The sequence below is a fragment of the Lygodium microphyllum genome, chromosome 5 (genome assembly GCF_053477565.2).
Source record: "Lygodium microphyllum isolate KBCC chromosome 5, Lygodium_microphyllum_v1.1.10, whole genome shotgun sequence".
NCBI lineage: Eukaryota > Viridiplantae > Streptophyta > Polypodiopsida > Schizaeales > Lygodiaceae > Lygodium > Lygodium microphyllum.
The window spans coordinates 12,327,054-12,344,817 of NC_141139.1; the positions used below are offsets into that span (position 1 = coordinate 12,327,054).

Below are 17,764 nucleotides of genomic sequence, written 5' to 3' on the forward strand. Positions count from 1 at the left end.
CTTCTCTCACCTATTTCTCCCTTCCAGTCCTCTCCTTGACACCTTGAGCCCTAAAACCCCCCTAGATCCTAAACCAATGTAAGTGTTAAGGACCTAGGCTAGACCTAAGAACTCATGCATCATGTCTATATTTGTGTTTTTGAGGTTTGGGTCCTCATTGAGCTTATGGACAATTGGCCCTTCTATCAACAATGCTTATAAACATAATGCTCTATAAATATAGATAGTGCTAGAATTTACTACCTCATATTGAAGCTTATCATCGGTCCTCTAATCAAATTGGGTTAATGTGCAATAAAATATTTTGCAACTCAATGTTCTCTCAAGTTTAACTGGTAATTGTTGGTTAATGAAGTGAGTAATCTTGCTTGAGTATAACTGGTTTAGGATTTAGGGTTTCATATTTACCTTGAAACTAAAACCCTGGACTAATATAAGTGTTAAGAACTTGGGCTAGAACTTAGAACTCATTTGAGATGTTGGTCCTCATTGAGCTCATAGATAATCAGCCTTTCTATTAACAACACTTGTAAATGTGATCAGTAAATATGAATAGCACCAAAATTACAAGTAGGTATTTGAGAATTCTAAGTTTAATATTTTTTACACTTACTTAATTTTAATAAATTAAAACAAAAACTCATAAATGTAGAGAAAATGTTCAAGAAAAAAAGTAAAATTCATATTAGCCAATTTAAACAGTAACTAAAATGATGTCAAACAAACGTAGGGATTCGTATTAGCTAATTCAAACATAAACTAAAACAATGTCATGCATAACTTTGAACTAAAACTAAATGAAAAAAAATACAAGCTTTCAAAAATGTTCAAAATCTAGTACTTTATGAGCTAACAATCAGTATTCAAGTTTGCTTCTATATGAGACTCCAATTAATGATACTTATTCTTGGATGGTTCTCCCCTAGCTAGAAAGTTTGGCATGATATTTTCTCAATGTACAGCATAACGTAAGGTCCCTAATATGTGTGCCACCACCATACATGGCATTAATCAGCATGCATATGAACAATATTTAGAGAATATGACATACGATGCCATTTAACATGCCTATATTTGTGTGTGTAAGATTTGGGTCATCACTAATCTTATGGATAGTTGACCCTTCTATCAATAACACTTATGAATGTGCTCCATAAATGCGAGTAACACTAGAATTTTATACCTTGTATTGAAGCTTGTTATCAATCCTCTATTAAACACTTTGTAAAGGCAACTGTGTAACTAATCGCTTATTAATGTGTTTAAAAACGTGTTTTGTGCCCTTATGAACATGTTGTTTAACACTTCAATATAATTGTGTATTCATGTAGTTACAAACATGTTAGGACATGCACAAATATTTGAGCCTATGAATGTTTCATTTCAACCTTCTTTTAAACTATAATGAAGAAAGGGTTGAGAGCTTTTACTACGTGATTGATGAGACACAAGACAACATTAAGAGCTCCCATGTGGGAGATATCATGCAGGAGAGACATTATGGAAGGAGCACATTTTTTCCCTCATCCACTTTTCTTCTCCACACACAAAGGTGAGTTTGTTTTTCTCTTCTTCCTCTCCTCCTCTTCATCTCTCTTTATCTTCTTGATCTTCTTCTTCTCATTCCTCTTCTTCTTATTTATGTTATTTTCAAATATTGAAGAAGAGAGAGCAACTCCATACTCTTATATTAGGAGAGGATACTACAAGTAGCATTTCCCTTCCTCCACTTATTTACTTTTGTAATGTTAACATGGATTCATCCTCCTTGCATAAATGTTTTTTTTTTCAATTATCTTGTAGATTTAGGGTTTTAGGATTTTCTTTTTGCAAATTTGGAAAAGATTTTGCAATATAGGAAGCATTTGCCAAGGCGTAAAAGTAGGTGGATAAGTTACAATCACACACTCCCTTCCTCATGTTAGTAAATGTGTAAGGGTTTTCTATTCATCTTTGCAAAGGGTTCCTTCAACATTTTACACATCTAAGCAAGCAGGTAAGTTGTACTTACACAAATTATTTCTAGTGTTAGTAAACACCCAAGCCTTATTTCCTTCTTCTTTTAGTAATACTATTTTTTGTGAAATGTTTTATATGTAGAGTCCTTTGAAAGATTTATGTGGAGTTTTGCAGAGGATTTTTAAAAAATACAACACCTTCATGGACAAGGTTTTATTCTCTATCATCTATTTCTATTTTTACAAATGAATTTATAAAAATTTTTGTGTCTTATTTTAATTATATTCCTTTTGGTTTTTTTGGTAGATGGAGGGGATTATACTTGCATACATTATGGTTGGTGCCATATTACTTGCCACTATAATGTCTTGTATTTTTAGCAATATTTTACATGCTGAGAAGAAAAAAAATGCTCTTACACCACATATGATATATAGATCATCACAAGTAGATCCAAATCCTCCTCTATAACCTACACATCTTATTGAGTGAGCCCCAAGTGCACCATGGAGGCATGCATAATAGAAATGCCTCCTATAAAGACCTAGCTAGAACTTGAACTTTGTAATCAAATCCAAGATTTGGTCACTTAAAATTCTTTTATTTTGCATGCAAGCCAAAATTTAACTTCTAAATATTTACCAAATTCATTTTAAGTTGTAATGTAAATAATATTTCTATTTCATTATTGTTGTTTTTAAAAACTATTTTCCTTCATCATTTCGTTGGATAAATTTTTGTTATTGGGTGTAAATTTTCATAGGTTGTTGGTTTCATTCCTATAAAAAATATTGCCTAATTAGCATGCAAGGAAGGGAAAAAAGAAAGAGGGAATTATTGAGGTTGCAAAATTGTGACTCTCACCATAGTTTTGCAATTAATATCCCAACTTCTTTGATGGACCCAACATGAAAGGATGAAGGAAGAGAGTTGCAATATGGGGAATTCTACTAGTTTAGGTTCATCTACATGTTCATTTGATTAGGTGAGGTAATTATTGCATGTTTTTACTATATATTCAAAAGAGCAAAAATAATAGTTGATACGTGACTTGCATTCCGTAAGTTGAAGTTGCATGTATAAATGAATTTAAGAAAGCTTTGAGGAAAAATTATTTCATAGAGGATATAGGATTGGTTTCTTGATTGCAAAACTTTCATGAAGCTTATTGCAAAACCAAATAAAGGGCTAGCTACCACAGAGCTTTTACATGAGTTTGAGTACATGTATGATATGTTGGATAATATGGAGTAGGAAGCTTTAGAATATGAAAATATAGAAAATGCTTTTGCAATTATCTAATTGTGCATTGCAATTGAGCTTAAAGAGAAATAGGGATTGAAAACTAAATGATAGGATGCTAAAGAAGTTGTCTCCATGATTGTTAAGAGAAAAAGAAGAACAACCAAGATGCATATTGGGCCTATGTCTTTAGTTCCAAGAAAAGTGACTAAGAATGCAAGGAATTGGCTTATTTCTACACATGCTCTAGTAAAAGATGATGTGATAGATGAATTGGTTAAGTATCTACATGACTTGCAAGTGAAGATTGCAAAGCTAGAGAAAATGGGATGATAAGTAGGACAATGGGTTCTAATTTGAGAAGGCTTTGTGTGGCAATGTGTTTGGTGTGATAGCACAAAGCATGAACACAGGGATTGTGAGGAATATGAAGATGCATTGGACAAGATTTTGATTTTCTTGAAGGATGGGAAGATCCACTAGTGTGAGAGTAGGCCACAACTCAATATAAATTTTGGAAAGGGTGGAATGGCAAAAATAGTTGATGATATGGCTGTCAAAAGTGTATATGTTGCAATGGGAGTTTCTTATTTTGAAATATAGATTTAGAAAGATCTATTATGTGTCTATGCTTGGTAGGAATACAAATATTTGAATACATGCTATCCATACAATAGAAGGGGGAAAATTTCTTGGAGCAGACTTGAATGAGGCAGAAAGAGTATTTTAAAAAAAGACATGTAGGGATACTTCAATGGATTCTCTTTTTGTTCATGCTTATCTTTCTAAGTTTGAGAATAAATAAGTTATTTGGAAGAAAAAAAAAAGAGAGATCATGGAAATCTAGGTACTTCAAAGAGAGTAGCTAACGAGAGTAGTATATCTAACTATCATTTGGCTCCAGCTTCTACTAGACCTTCACCTTAGCATATTATGGAGGATGATTCAAAAGAGAAAAAGTAGGAACATACTAAACCAATGGGAAAATATCCAGGTTACAAATTGTAGTTAGATATAGAAACTACCATTAACTTCTAAAAGATTTGGAAGAACGAATCTTTATAATAAAGTGGAATTGACTTGGGAGAGTTAGAAGTTTGTATGAGAATGCAGATGGTTGGTGGATGTAGAGCATGGATGGAGGATGACAGAAACTAACAACACCCTTGGAATCTATATGCAACATGTCCTAATGTAAAGTCTAAAATTGGGGACATATAGAATGATAAGCACTTCTTTGTGCATGACTTTTATTCTTAACCTATTATTTATGGATAGCCATGTATCATAGTTATACATGTGAAGACAAAGATGTTAGATGATGGGTCAATAAATGCAAGGATAAGAAGCCATGATGGAGAAAGGGTTCTATAGTTGTTTACTGTGTGTGGGAATCATGTAAGGAATCTTGATACAATGATTAAATATTCCTTGCAACCAAATGTGAAAGAGGTAATATATTATCATGAGTAGGGTTTCAACAGGCAGTGTTATAAAGTAGAACTATGATAGTATATACTGAAAAAATATGTTGCCTCATATAGTAGGTATATCTGATTTTTCTACAATATCTATTGGATTTTCAGCAAGAAGTTTTGTATTTTTTCAAAGGGTTAAAAATATGTTTTCAAGACACAAAAAGATGTGAACGAACATGGATCATTTAAAGATGAAGAAAACATATCTTGAATTTATCATGGGCTATCTTATACAAATATGATGGTTGAACTTTGAGCTATGCTCGGCTAAAACCTAAAAATAACATGATGCAAGTATGTTATCTGGATATGTACTAGGTGATAGCACAATTTTTGAAGTAGAAACATATATGCTCAAATGGTAGGGCTCAAGTAAAGCTTGATATGAAGTATGAAACTGCGGATAAAAAGGTAAAGCTAGTTTCATTACCCTCGCCTATACACAATGATGAGACAATTGACTTGGCTTCTCATCTGCCAAATTTAAGAGATCCAAAAGGGATCAGAGATCTATTTACGAAGTCCTAAGAGGAACACTAAGAAAAAAGACAATCTATTGCAAGAAAGTCTATCTTGTCATCAACAAGCATGTTCTTCATATTTCAATCAACCACAAGAAGAAAAACAATACCAATATGTTAGAATATCAAGCTCCCGCTACTCTTTAGTCAGTCTATCGTTATGTGTGTGACCAAAATTAGTTGGATATAGCTGTACATGTGTATGACATTCAAGAAGTTGGTGTAGTCAGTGACTTTACCACAGTTAGTCTTGGTTAGTCATACCTATGTGTGTAAGTCTCTTTCAGTTAGTATGATGGAAGAATAATGGAAGAAGAACAACAATGAGCTGAGGCTCATCTTTTGCTCCACTCTATCTCTCTCCCTCTCTTCCAACATGGTATCATAGCTTGAACGCCTAAAGCCTGAAGGCTTGGCAATGGCCATTTGACATCAAGTATCAGATCTGAAGAAAACGTCATCAAAGGAGATTGTGCCTACACCCCTTTTTTTTTTGGCAGAAGCCATATCTTGCTATAGAAATGGTTTTTGGAGAAATTGCTCAATTAGATCTTGACCTTTTGATGTGATCTACAACTTTGCAGAAGAAAGTTTTTTCAAATTCTTCACAGATTTTGAGATATTCAGCAGATACCTGTGCAGACTGGCTGTTCACTACAATAAACAACAGGTGATTCCAGGGCACTGGTGGCTTTCATCCTAATAATATATATGACCTTATTATCATGCATTTGAGCATTATATTGGAGTGTTAGATGCTCAGTTTTGGAGCTTATTGGTGGTAGGTTGGAAACAGTGAATTGGTTGTTGTCTTGAATTTGGAAACAATATACCTACAAGGTTGAAGTATATATGATATTATTTGCTATTGACAAATGCTTGGATCATACCACTTGAGTGGTAGATGCTTTTTGGAATATTGTGAGTGCTGAAAGTCCAATGTTTGGACTGATTTGTTGCTGGCTATACTAGGGTATTGACTGGTTATTTTCTACAAGACGGATACCTATCATCTTCACCTGACATACATGCAATATATTCTGACCGGTTGGACATGTATCAACTCCTGCATAGAGTGGCAAACAACTGAATGAGATACTTTGGGGCTATTTTGCAGTCTAAATACTCTTGTTTTAACATAGAAAATACTGATGGTTATAGCAATGGGCTAGCTATATTTGGTATTGCTACTTGCATACAGTATAAACATTGATACTTGTATGGACATAGTTTGTTGCTGGGAAGTTTTGCCACTACCATAGAATGTTTTGAACTTATTTGAGCTTGGCTTATGCTTAGTTGACTGTGTTTTTTCATGTTGGAATACAGTTTATAGCAAGCAGATTGTCAAGAAAAGTGTCCTAAATTGCAAGAAACTATCCTGAATAGCGAGAAAGTGGTTCTGAACTGTAGGAAAAGGAGTTAGATACTTACATGTTGTATACATCACTAAATACCTAAGCTGCAACTATGGAAAATGCTCAAGGAACGAACAATGTCAATCAAATTGTGGGAGAAAAGTTGGACAACAAAAATTTTGCTTTAAGGAAGTTCCGTATGAAGCATTTTTTGGTTGGCAGAGATTATGGGGACTTATGTACAGGTGATGAGACTGAACCTGAAAGACATTTTTTGGTTTAAGGAAGTTCCGTATGAAGCATTTTTTGGTTGGCAGAGGTTATGGGGATTTATGTATAGGTGATGAGACTGAACCTAAAGGACATGAAAGGAATCTAAAAAATGATCAAAAAAGAGTTCATAAGCTATGGACTCAGAGAGCATGCAAGGTGTTACATTGGTTTTCCTTATGTATATCAGATGCTATGGTTATACAGATTACTGGATGCAGTTTTCCAAAGGATGCATGAACATACTCATGAAGAATTATGGAAATGTAACACATGCAAGAAAGATTTAGCTAAAGAAACAATTCAATAACATGTCTAAGAATGGCAGAAGCATTCAGGACTACACTATAGAGATTAAGAACATAGCAGATCAGGTTGCCACCATTGGATCTTCAATGTTTGAGGATGAGATGATTGTAGTGACATTGAATGAGCCTGGCAAAGAGTATAAAGCATTTGATACATCCATTTATGTGAGAGCTGAATCCCCTGATTGGGATGACTTGATTGCTTTACTGCTGCATGAGGAAGCTAATCTTGGGCTGAATACATGTTCTAGTACGTCTCAAAGAAGAGACATTGTTCTTTACTCTAGCCAGCATGGCAGAGGCCGTGGCTCTTTTCGAGGTCGAGGAGACACTCAAAACACTTATGGATAGTATCAACAAAATGCCTAGCATGGCACAAATACATAGGACCAGCGTGGATTTGGCAGCTTTAGAGGCAGGAGGAGATCTCCCGATGGTAGACATGGTGGATCTGGTTCATGGTAGTCAAATCATCATTCCAACATGGACAAGGATTGTCATTATTGCGGTAGATATGGGAATATAGCCAAAGATTGTCATAAGAAGCAGGCTGACATGAAAGCCAAGGGTAGAGAGCATGGAAATTATGCTTCATCTAGCAAAGTTCCTGATGATCAGGGTGACAGGTTGTTTTCCATTCAACATGTGTCTAAGAATGCATCTAGGCAGAATAGAGATGAGAGATGGTACATTGATTTAGGGGCTTTGAATCATATGATATCCCATGGAGAATGGTTTGATGAGATGGTTGCAGGTTCACATGGACATATTTGTACTAGGGATGACACCAAGCATACTATTCAGCATAAAGGAGTTGTACCTTTGTTGATGCTTGATGGCAAGAAAAAGAGCCCACATGATGTACTACATGTACCTAAAATAACCTAGAATCTTTTATCAGTTAGACAAATGGCAAAACAGAATCTACAAGTGAGATTTAATAGAGATGGATGCTTTGTTGAAGAATATGGCAATGGCTGTAAATTGATTGCTAGAGGCCAAAGAGATGACTAAATGTTTACTCTGAAAGTAGCCATGTTTGCACATGATGGTGGTGCTATATGGGATGTTGAGATATGGCATAAGCAAATTGGCCATGTGAATGTACAAAAGTTGAAATCTATGCAGCAGAATGAGATTGTGCTTGGATTGCCTAAGTTCAAGTATCATGACTTTGGACATGTATGTGATGCATGTTAGTTTGGAAAGCAATAAAGGTTTCCGTTTATGAGACATGTATGGAATAGCTCAGGACCCTTGCAGTTGGTACATTCAAATGTATGGGGTCCGTCTCATAATGATTCGTTTGGTGATGCTCGTTACTATGTATCCTTCATTGATGATTTCAACAAGTATACTTGGCTTTACATACTAAAACATGAGGATGATGTGTTTGATGCATTCAAGGATTTCAAGAAGCATGTTGAAAATGAGTTGAGTTGTAAAATTTCATGTCTTAGATCAGATTGAGGTGGAGAATATGTCTTTAATTACGTTGACAGGTACCTTGCTAAACATGGGATCTGAAGACAGTTAACTTGTAGTTATACACCACAGAAAAATGGTGTAGCAGAAAGGAAAAATAGAGTACTCATGGAATTGGCAAGAGCTATGCTAAATGAGAAGAGTTTGCCAAATGGTTATTGGGCTGAGGCAGTAGTGACTGTTGTCTATGTGTTGAATAGAGCCCCTACAATAGGGATTCATGATATAACTCCATATGAGAGGTTGTATCTGGCATTTCACACTTGAAGGTATTTCCTATCATTACATATGTGTATGTTCCTGATGAAAAGAGGAAGAAATTGGATCCTAAAGCTATCAAGAGTGTGTTCCTTGGTTATGCACAAGACGGGAAAGCTTACAAGTGTTACGTATCGTCTACACATGAGAAATTGATCAATAGAGATGTCCTCTTTGATGAGCTAGCATCATGGTATTGTAATCCTATTATTACAATGGCTAGTAATGGATGAGCCAACACTATTAATGCTAAAAATACACCTATAGTGAGTTCATCTATGAGTAGTCCTACAGGTAAGGGGTCACCTATAGTAAGTCCTTGGTCAGGACGCTTACGAAGTCATACTCCTACGTCCACTGACACGGATATGTCAGTGAGGGGGAGATTGGATAAGGGAAAAGAAAAGATGCTTGAGGATGTGACAAGTCCACTTACAATAGGTTATGAGTCATCCAACAACGATAGTTTGGATAGTGAGTTGGGCATTCCGTCTATTATGACACCTAGAGCAAGGGAGAGTCGTTATGTACCACCTCATGAGAGGCAAGCTTAGAGTGAGCCACAGTTATGGAGATCTGAGAGAGTCAAAAAACCACTTGAAAGGTTTACATACATTAGTTATTCAACCCGCCATTATGCATATATGGCTAGTGTGATAGGTTACAAAGAACCTACAAAGTTTCATGGTGCAGTTACAAATGATAACTGGTGTGCATCCATGGACGAGGAGTATGCAGGCCTGACTAAAATTGAGACATGGGAATTGGTTGAGTTTCATAAAGGCAAAGTCCCCATTGATTGCAAATGGGTGTACAAGGTTATGTGCAAGTCAGATGGTTCGTTAGAACACTATAAGGCCAGGCTGGTTGCAAAAGGGTATGCACAGCAATATAGCCTTGACTATGAGGAGACTTTCAACCGGTGGCTAAAATGGCAACAATCTGAACTCTCGTTGCTTTGGCAGCATGCAAAGGCTCGAAATTATGGCAAATGGATGTCAAGAATGCTTTCTTGAACAATGATTTGGTTGAGGAAGTATTTATGGAGCAACTTGAAGGCTATGTTCACCCGAGCTTTCCTACACATGTATGTAAGCTGAAAAAGGCTTTATATGGACTGAAACAGGCACCTAGAGCATGGAATGCTTGGATCAGTAGCTATTTATAGCAACATGGATTTAGATTGTGTGATGCAGATCACAGTCTATTCATGAAGAAGATAGATCATGGATATGCGTTTCTAATGGTTTATGTAGATGATCTTATCATCATTAGAGATGATGAAGAAGGCATTGCTAAATTTAAATCATGTTTACAGGCTGAATTCGGAGTCAAAGACCTTGGTGAACTAAATTATTTTCTTGGGATTGAGGTAATCTCTAAGCCTCAAGGTATATGGTTGCTACAGAAGCAGTATGCTCATGACATGTTACAAAAGTATGGTGTGGTTGAATGAAAGCCTATGGAGATACCTCTTGATCAAAATGTCAAGCTGCAGATTGATGTTGGGAATGACATAGAGAATATGAACATATATCATACCCGTCCTGACTTATGTTATGCAGTGGGGCTGATTAGTCAGTTCATGTAGAAGCCTCGCAAACCACATTTAGATGTAGGCAGGAGGATCATGAGATATGTAAAGGGTACTACAGATTATGGGTTGCTTTATGCATATAGAAAATCCCTTGACTTGATAGGTTTATTGATGCTGATTGGGCTAGTTGTGCCTATGACAGGAGGTCAACCAATGGTTATGCATGTGGATTGGGCAACAGTATGATCAGTTGGCAGAGTAAGAAACATCCTATTGTTGCATTGTCTAGTACAAAAGCTGAGTACAGAGGAGCTGCCTTTGCGACTTGCGAAGCAGCTTGGTTGATGAAACTACTAAAAGACTTGGGAATACAGCTAGAAAGTAGAGTGAGATTACATTGTGATAACCTTAGTAGTGTTATGTTGGCTAGCAATCTTGTCTACCATGCTAGGTCCAAACATATTGAAGTTCACTACCATTTCATTAGCGGAATGGTTCTTGCACGATAGATTGACTTAATTCATGTGAAGACTGAAGAACAAGTAGCAGATATATTTACCAAGTCTTTTGATAAAGAAAAGTTCATATACTTTAGACAGCTACTAAGAGTTTATCAAATGGTTTGAGCTTGATGGGGAGTGTTAGAATATCAAGCTTTCGCTACTCTTCTATATTTGTGTGTGTAATCGACATTAGCTGGATACAACTATACATGTGTGTGACATTGAATAAGTCGGTGTAGTCAGTGACTTAACCACATTTAGTCTTCGTTAGTCATACCTATGTGTGTAAGTCTCTTTCAGTTAGTATGATGGAAGAATAATGAAAGAAGACCAATGAGCTGAGGTTCATCTTCCGCTCCACTCTGTCTCTCTTCCTCTCTTCCAACAATTCTCAAATCTTCAAGTAACATCATATAATAACTCTTGCATGGATTTATTACAACAAAAATTCAACAAATTTTTTATATTCTTCATCAAAAGAACAAGAGAACACAAAGGAATTCTCCAGTTTGAATGAAAATTATTACATGGTATTCATCTTCAATAGCTTCAGAGTCTTCATAGTCTCTCTCATGTAGATATAATGTTTCTCATAGAAAATGGGCTATCTCTCACTCTCTATCTCTCTCACATATTCTCTCTCTCAATAGTACATTGGAATAATCAAGAATAATAATCCATAATCCCTCTTTGGTCATGGATACCCCTCTCGAGAGGTGTTATCTTCAATAGCTTCATGGTCTTCATAGTCTCTCTCATGTAGATATAATGTTTCTCATAGCAAATTGGCTATCTTTCACTTTCTATCTCTCTTGCAGATACTCTCTCTCAGAAGTTCATTGTAATAATCAACAATAATCATCCATAATTTCTCTTTGGTTGTGGATACCCCTCCCAAGAGGTATGTTTGATATGAAGGGTCACCAGAGCCTTTGTGTGTCCCTTCGTAGCTCAACAGTGTCATTGTCACTTTAGTCTTTACTTGGGCCTTTAGTAGCTACTTCTTCTGCTTCTTTGAGATATTTTGAACTTGCATTCATCTATTCCCAAGATTAGAAAACTTCCCCAAGGTACACATTCATCCCATGTAACACTTATAGAGGCATATAGAGCAAAAATAGAACAAAGAAATAGGCTTTACAGAAGCTCTATAGAGGGTCTACAATACCATATAGAAGGTCATTAAAAAGTTTTTTGCTCAACTAGAACCATTCAAGCCATCAAAAATCATTCAAAAAGCTTCCAAACAATCTTAAACCTCATCAATCATCATTCCAACCTCTCATTTAGAAATATAAAAACAAAACAAAAGCTAAACAAAACCAATTAGAACCTATCATGCACTCAAAAGAACCTTTGAGCACATCATAACTCTATTGAAAAACACCATAAGCTTCTCAAACCTATTCAACCTCATCCAAAACTCTCTCAAAAACTTCCAAAACAATAAATTATTATTCAAGTAATATAAAACTCACCTAAAAATCCAACAAAAAATGGCTAAAAACAGTCATATCAACTCTGAAGAGTTAACTACAAAATCTCTCAAGAATCCAAAAATTGGTGCAGTGACCTTTTACTAGACAAGAAGGAATGTTTTGTGATATATTATTTAGGCATGTGAAAGATTTTGCATTTTAACCACATAAAATTTGCTACTTGGATCAAAATGTAGTTGCAACGATGGTCATTTTAACTCTTTTCCATGTATAATGGAACTTGTAACCATTCTAGTGCCAAAGGTTCATTTGCCTAAGTTGAATGATTTATTGAATGAAGAGACTAAGATGGGTATTTTGGAGCCTTCTTTAGCTCCTTCCTCTAATAGATATTCCAGTGCCAAAGGGTCATTTTCATAAGGTGAATGATTTATTGAATGAAAAGTTTATGGGGATTTTGTAGCCATTCCTGTGCCAAAAGATCGTGTGCCTAAGTTGAATGATTTATTGAATGAAAAGATTAAGATGGATATTTTGGAGCCTTCTTTAACTCCTTCCTCTAATAGGTATTTCCAGTACCCAAGAAAAATGGGATATTGAGATTCATGTGGGATATATAATCAGTTAATAAAGCAATTATCAAAAATTAATCTAGTAAACTATGGCGGGGTCCCCTTGCTGTGTCGAAGCCGAATGATAAAGTTCATATCTTTGTCTATGATTGTAACATGCTTTTCATGGATGGCTACAAGCTGTAGATCATCGAACAAGTCGATGAGAAACCCCTTTGCAGCTGTTTGTAGGGCCTCCATGGCTGCAATAATCCAACTTCCTGCTGGTGGGCCATCCCGTACTCGCACCCAAAATTGTCCCATCACTTTCAGCTCCAAGTCTTGCATGAGTTCTCGAACAACTTTATGATAAGAACTTTTTGGGATGAGAAGCTCGTATCCGTGTGGGATTTTCCTTATCTCTCAAAGAGGGACAGTACCCGGTTTCCATCTCCTCTTCTTCTGTGGTGGTCCTTGTGCTCTACAGGGAGCACCTATTGCTGCACTTGAGGAGCCTCCACCTTGTGCTCCAAGTGGCGGGCATTGGTGTGATGTCTTCCCGGGGCCAAAATAGCGACATGCTTGCTTGGTCCGTTGTCGAAGGGTTTTCGAAAGCCAAGTCGCAACCACTGAGGACTTTGAATAATTTCAGGATAGAAGGATAGATCGTCAATAGTGGCGGCCTTCACAAAGGATCATATTTATATTTCTTCAGAATAGTTACAGCAGCAATAAAAGACGAATACAGAAGATCCTCAGAGGTATATACAAGAGGTTTAGAAAAGAGTTTTAGTACAGATCATAATAATGTCCAATACTATAAGGAATTTGAAGTCACAAATCTGTTCTTGGCGTAGGAGAAAAACCAGCAAAATCACTCATTAATACGAAACATCGATACTCGGTAAGTCTCCCCTCGGGTAACAATAATTTAGTACATATGAAAATGGAAATCTTCAGTCATGAACGGACTGGGACCTTATTCTGTCATCCAACCACGATGAGATATCATTCAATATGATGGTCACATTGTCATCAGACTTCCCTTGCAGAAGACTTAACCAGCTCTATGTTTGCAGCAAGCGAGGCTCCACCAGTAATTTCATTGACTCTTTTGAGTAAAAAGGGGGTGATTGTGCTTCCACTAATCTTTTGCTTCAATGCTTCTTGCAAAGAACTACTGATTGCTGACTCAATCGGCTTGGCAGCTGCTTCATGTTCTTCCGGGATTGGCACCCCAATGAGTAGTCCACTCTGTAAATCCAAACTAGAGTTCGCACCTTGTATGAGACCCTATGGGGAGGGTCATGTTGGGGTTCTTTCCCCTAAACAAGTTTGCATAAGCCTCGGAAATCGAAGACATGATATGATATCTGCACATTCGTCTGGAGAATCAACACGACAAGGTACCTTGCAGCCACTGTGGCGAGTAAAGAAAGCAGGAAATTCATTGGTCTTGTATCCAATAACAGTAACACCTTCAATCTCAAGGTACTCTAACGTTCTGGGAATGTCAAGAATTGACTTGACACCAGCACAGAAAACAGCAACAGGCGACCTTCCAAGCTCTGTTAAATCAGATGAGACATCCATTGCTTTTCACCATCAGCATGTGATATCTCGTCCTTGGGGTAAGTCTGTGAAGTAAACATATCCTCCCGAGTATATATCAGACCAACATTAGTCCATGTCTTTAATATATCCATAGTCGTATATTTTATGGGTTTTGTAATCTGCTCAAAGCAACTAATACTTGTGCTCCTCTCAGTTTTCCTCCATCGTCATAGTTCTTCTGTCGCCGTCTTCTTTCCTCCCCAATCCTCTCTCGTACCCTCAAATTGCAGAGCTTTTTCCCGATGATTCCCCTTTGATAGTCCTCAGGACCTTCTCTTTCTTAGACATTACACCCGTCCTTGCTGTCCAGGGATTTGAGGCTCAAACAATTGCTGGCGCAGGGCGGGATTCAACCCCAGAAACAATAGGCATAAAATCTTCATTGCAAATGTTGATTCGGAATCAATGCTGGGTAGCCGGTTTAATTATCCTGAATGGATTTGGTGGAGGACAGCAATCGCAAAATTCAAGACTGGCAACGATTTGGTGATCAAAGCAAACATGTAACGAACTTTCAAGCTCCTGGCTCCTCAGCGTATCCTCCAACCCCTTTAATCACCTCATTCACTGCTTGCACATCGCTCTCTCCAACCAGCAGTCCGTGGTCCAGACAAGCAACTACACTCAGTAATTACAGCTTCATCGGCATAGGGCTGTCAATGGTATATTTACTTCGTCAACAGCAGCTCGAGTTGGCTAGAATCTGCCTCTGGGAGCCTCACGGTATGATCGTTTTGTGGCCTCCCAAAGTCCAGAGCTTTTTCCCTGCATGTCGACTCCTTTTCCTCCCCAGAATTCTGCGCCCGTATTGTCCTCCTTCTCTTCCTATTTTTAGACTCCTTGCCTTTTCCCTCTTTCTTTTCAATTCAAAAAGCTCCCTTTTCAAAAATAACCATTTGCTTTTCTTCCTTTTTTAGACCCTCTGAATCCTCATCCAAAAATGTCGTATGCTAGTTCCAGAAAAAATCCCCCAAGCTCCAAGTTCAGCATATCCTGAAATGTATGCATTCCATGAGATTACATCATGAACTGGCAGCATGTCAAAGACACGGTGTGCTTCAGCAAGTAAGCCACTTCTGCCATACATGTCTACCAGTTTGTTTCCAACATAAAGCTCACTCTCCAATCCTTTTTGATCTACTTCTGAATGTATCTTCTGACCTGTGTCCAGTGGTCCTACACTACCACATGCTTTCAAGCAAAGAACATAAGTTACAGCATCTGCAGACACACCCCCTTGTTGCATAAGCTTGAAACATGTGAGCACTTCCTCACCAAAACCATGTTCGGAGTAGCCTGTAATGAGGGCAGTCCAAGAGACTGCATCACGAATGGGTAAGTTGTTGAAAACATGATGCGCTTCCGCAAGGGAGCCAAATTTCCCATACATATCCACAAGAGAGTTGCCCACCAGGGGGCTACAAGCGCCACATTTACCATAGATACTAATAAGTGTGCTATTAACAAAAGCTTCTGAAGTGAAGCTCTTCATGTGAGCATCTATACTCATACGTAGAGAATAAATGTAATCACAACAACTAAATATGTACAAAGTACCAAATCACATACACAACTTTTGGGTGGTTTACACACCTCGAATGCGCAGCAATACGACACCGTGCCATGCAAGGAGGGAAAGACGGAGAAGAGACAGAGGTTAGGGATATGAAAATGGAGGAAGCAAAGAAATCAAGATGTGAAAATGAGAAGAAGAATGAACTTTTAACCCATTTAAACCCCAAAACCAGGTTAATGGAGCTTCATACGCACTGTCCATCGTGTGATCGTAAATCCATAACCTTGTATCGGAATGCGACGAAACTTCACATGCGCACTCATTGGTGGGCAAGAGCCCAAATTATTGTTTTTTTGAAAAAAAAATGCTTGTAGACCCCTGGCCCGAAGTCTGGCGTCTGCAGCCACTTTCCTGCCAGACTTCGGGCCAGGGGCTGCAATCACTTTTTAAAAAAAAAACAAAAAAAGGGCTCTTGGCCACCCAACAAGTGCGCATGTGAAGTTTCGTCGCATTTCGATACAGTTTAGTATTTTAAAAATTATCCAACACCAAAATTATGGATGGATTGATAATTGAGAAATCAACATCGTGACTACTGGCCCTTAGAAACTTTGCACCACATAAACTATACAGCGGCATTAGGAGTAAAGTCTACAACAAGAAATTACAAATTTTTGCATGTTATTCCTATTGAAATTGACAGTGCTAACAAAAACTGTAAGTAAGAATTGAAAATACAGCGAAGATACACAGTCAAAGTTGAGAGCAAAGGACAAGTGTAAAATTTTAATTCATATTTTAAGGACGCATAAAATAGTTTTGCACTGGGACATAGTCATATGTCCAATGCACGAGGATAACACTATGCCAAAAAAGAGAACATTGCAAACTGTGTTCATTCCATTGGAACGAATGCATCCTTCACTACTTGAAGATTTCTTACAAGTTGGAAGTCCTTGGGAGTTACAGTGATGTGCTTCGCATGTATTGCACAATGTTGAGCATTAGTCATCAAGTCAACTAAAAAGGCCTCTGCAACACACTGTAGAGCATGAAGACATTCTTTTGTGAAGCGATCAAGTCTATCCTAATCTTGTACCAAAAACCACCTCCTACTTTCTGTGCAGTAGAGGTCTTGCACAATCTCGCAAACAAGTCTCGAGAAGCTCGCCTTCAAAATGATGAGATAAAAATAGCGTTGATACCTTCTAGTTTCTCTCAAGGGCACTGTACTTGGCTTCCACTTGCGTTTCTTGTGGGGATGCTGAGGACGACCCTTGTGAGGGCGACTTGAGGAAGGTGGACTAGGTTGAGAAGGGGGTGCATCTGAGCTAGTAGATGCTCCAAGGGGCTGAACACGATCTGGGGCTCTGAGTGGAAGCTTATTTGCAACTATCTTAGACCTAGCCATCTTTTCTACACAAGAGATGTGAGAACTCAATGAATAAGATAGAAAGTGAAACCCCCTTTTATATAACCCTAAACTGTGAGACTCATTCACATAGATGTACACTCTCTCTTTCTCTCTTAAACTATGAATTGTATTCACACTAACTCACATTATTCATCTTACTATCTTAGCTCTTTTTGAACCCATTTGCTGCCTTGTCGAAGCCTTGTTTCTAGCCACTTAGCATGGTTTTCTTTGGCACTTGAGGCTTCATAACGCACTCTTTTAGTGACACGACATGGTTCTATCATGTCTGTAGCCGATTCATCAGCACT

At 37.5% G+C, this 17,764-nt stretch overlaps 2 pseudogenes; both read right to left on the reverse strand.

Moving 5' to 3' along the window:
• Positions 1 to 13,944: 13,944 nt before the first annotated feature.
• On the reverse strand, positions 13,945 to 14,502 carry LOC148035508 (pseudouridine-5'-phosphate glycosidase pseudogene; annotated as a pseudogene).
• Positions 14,503 to 15,436: 934 nt separating this feature from the next.
• On the reverse strand, positions 15,437 to 15,913 carry LOC148035509 (pentatricopeptide repeat-containing protein At2g34400 pseudogene; annotated as a pseudogene).
• Positions 15,914 to 17,764: the final 1,851 nt, after the last annotated feature.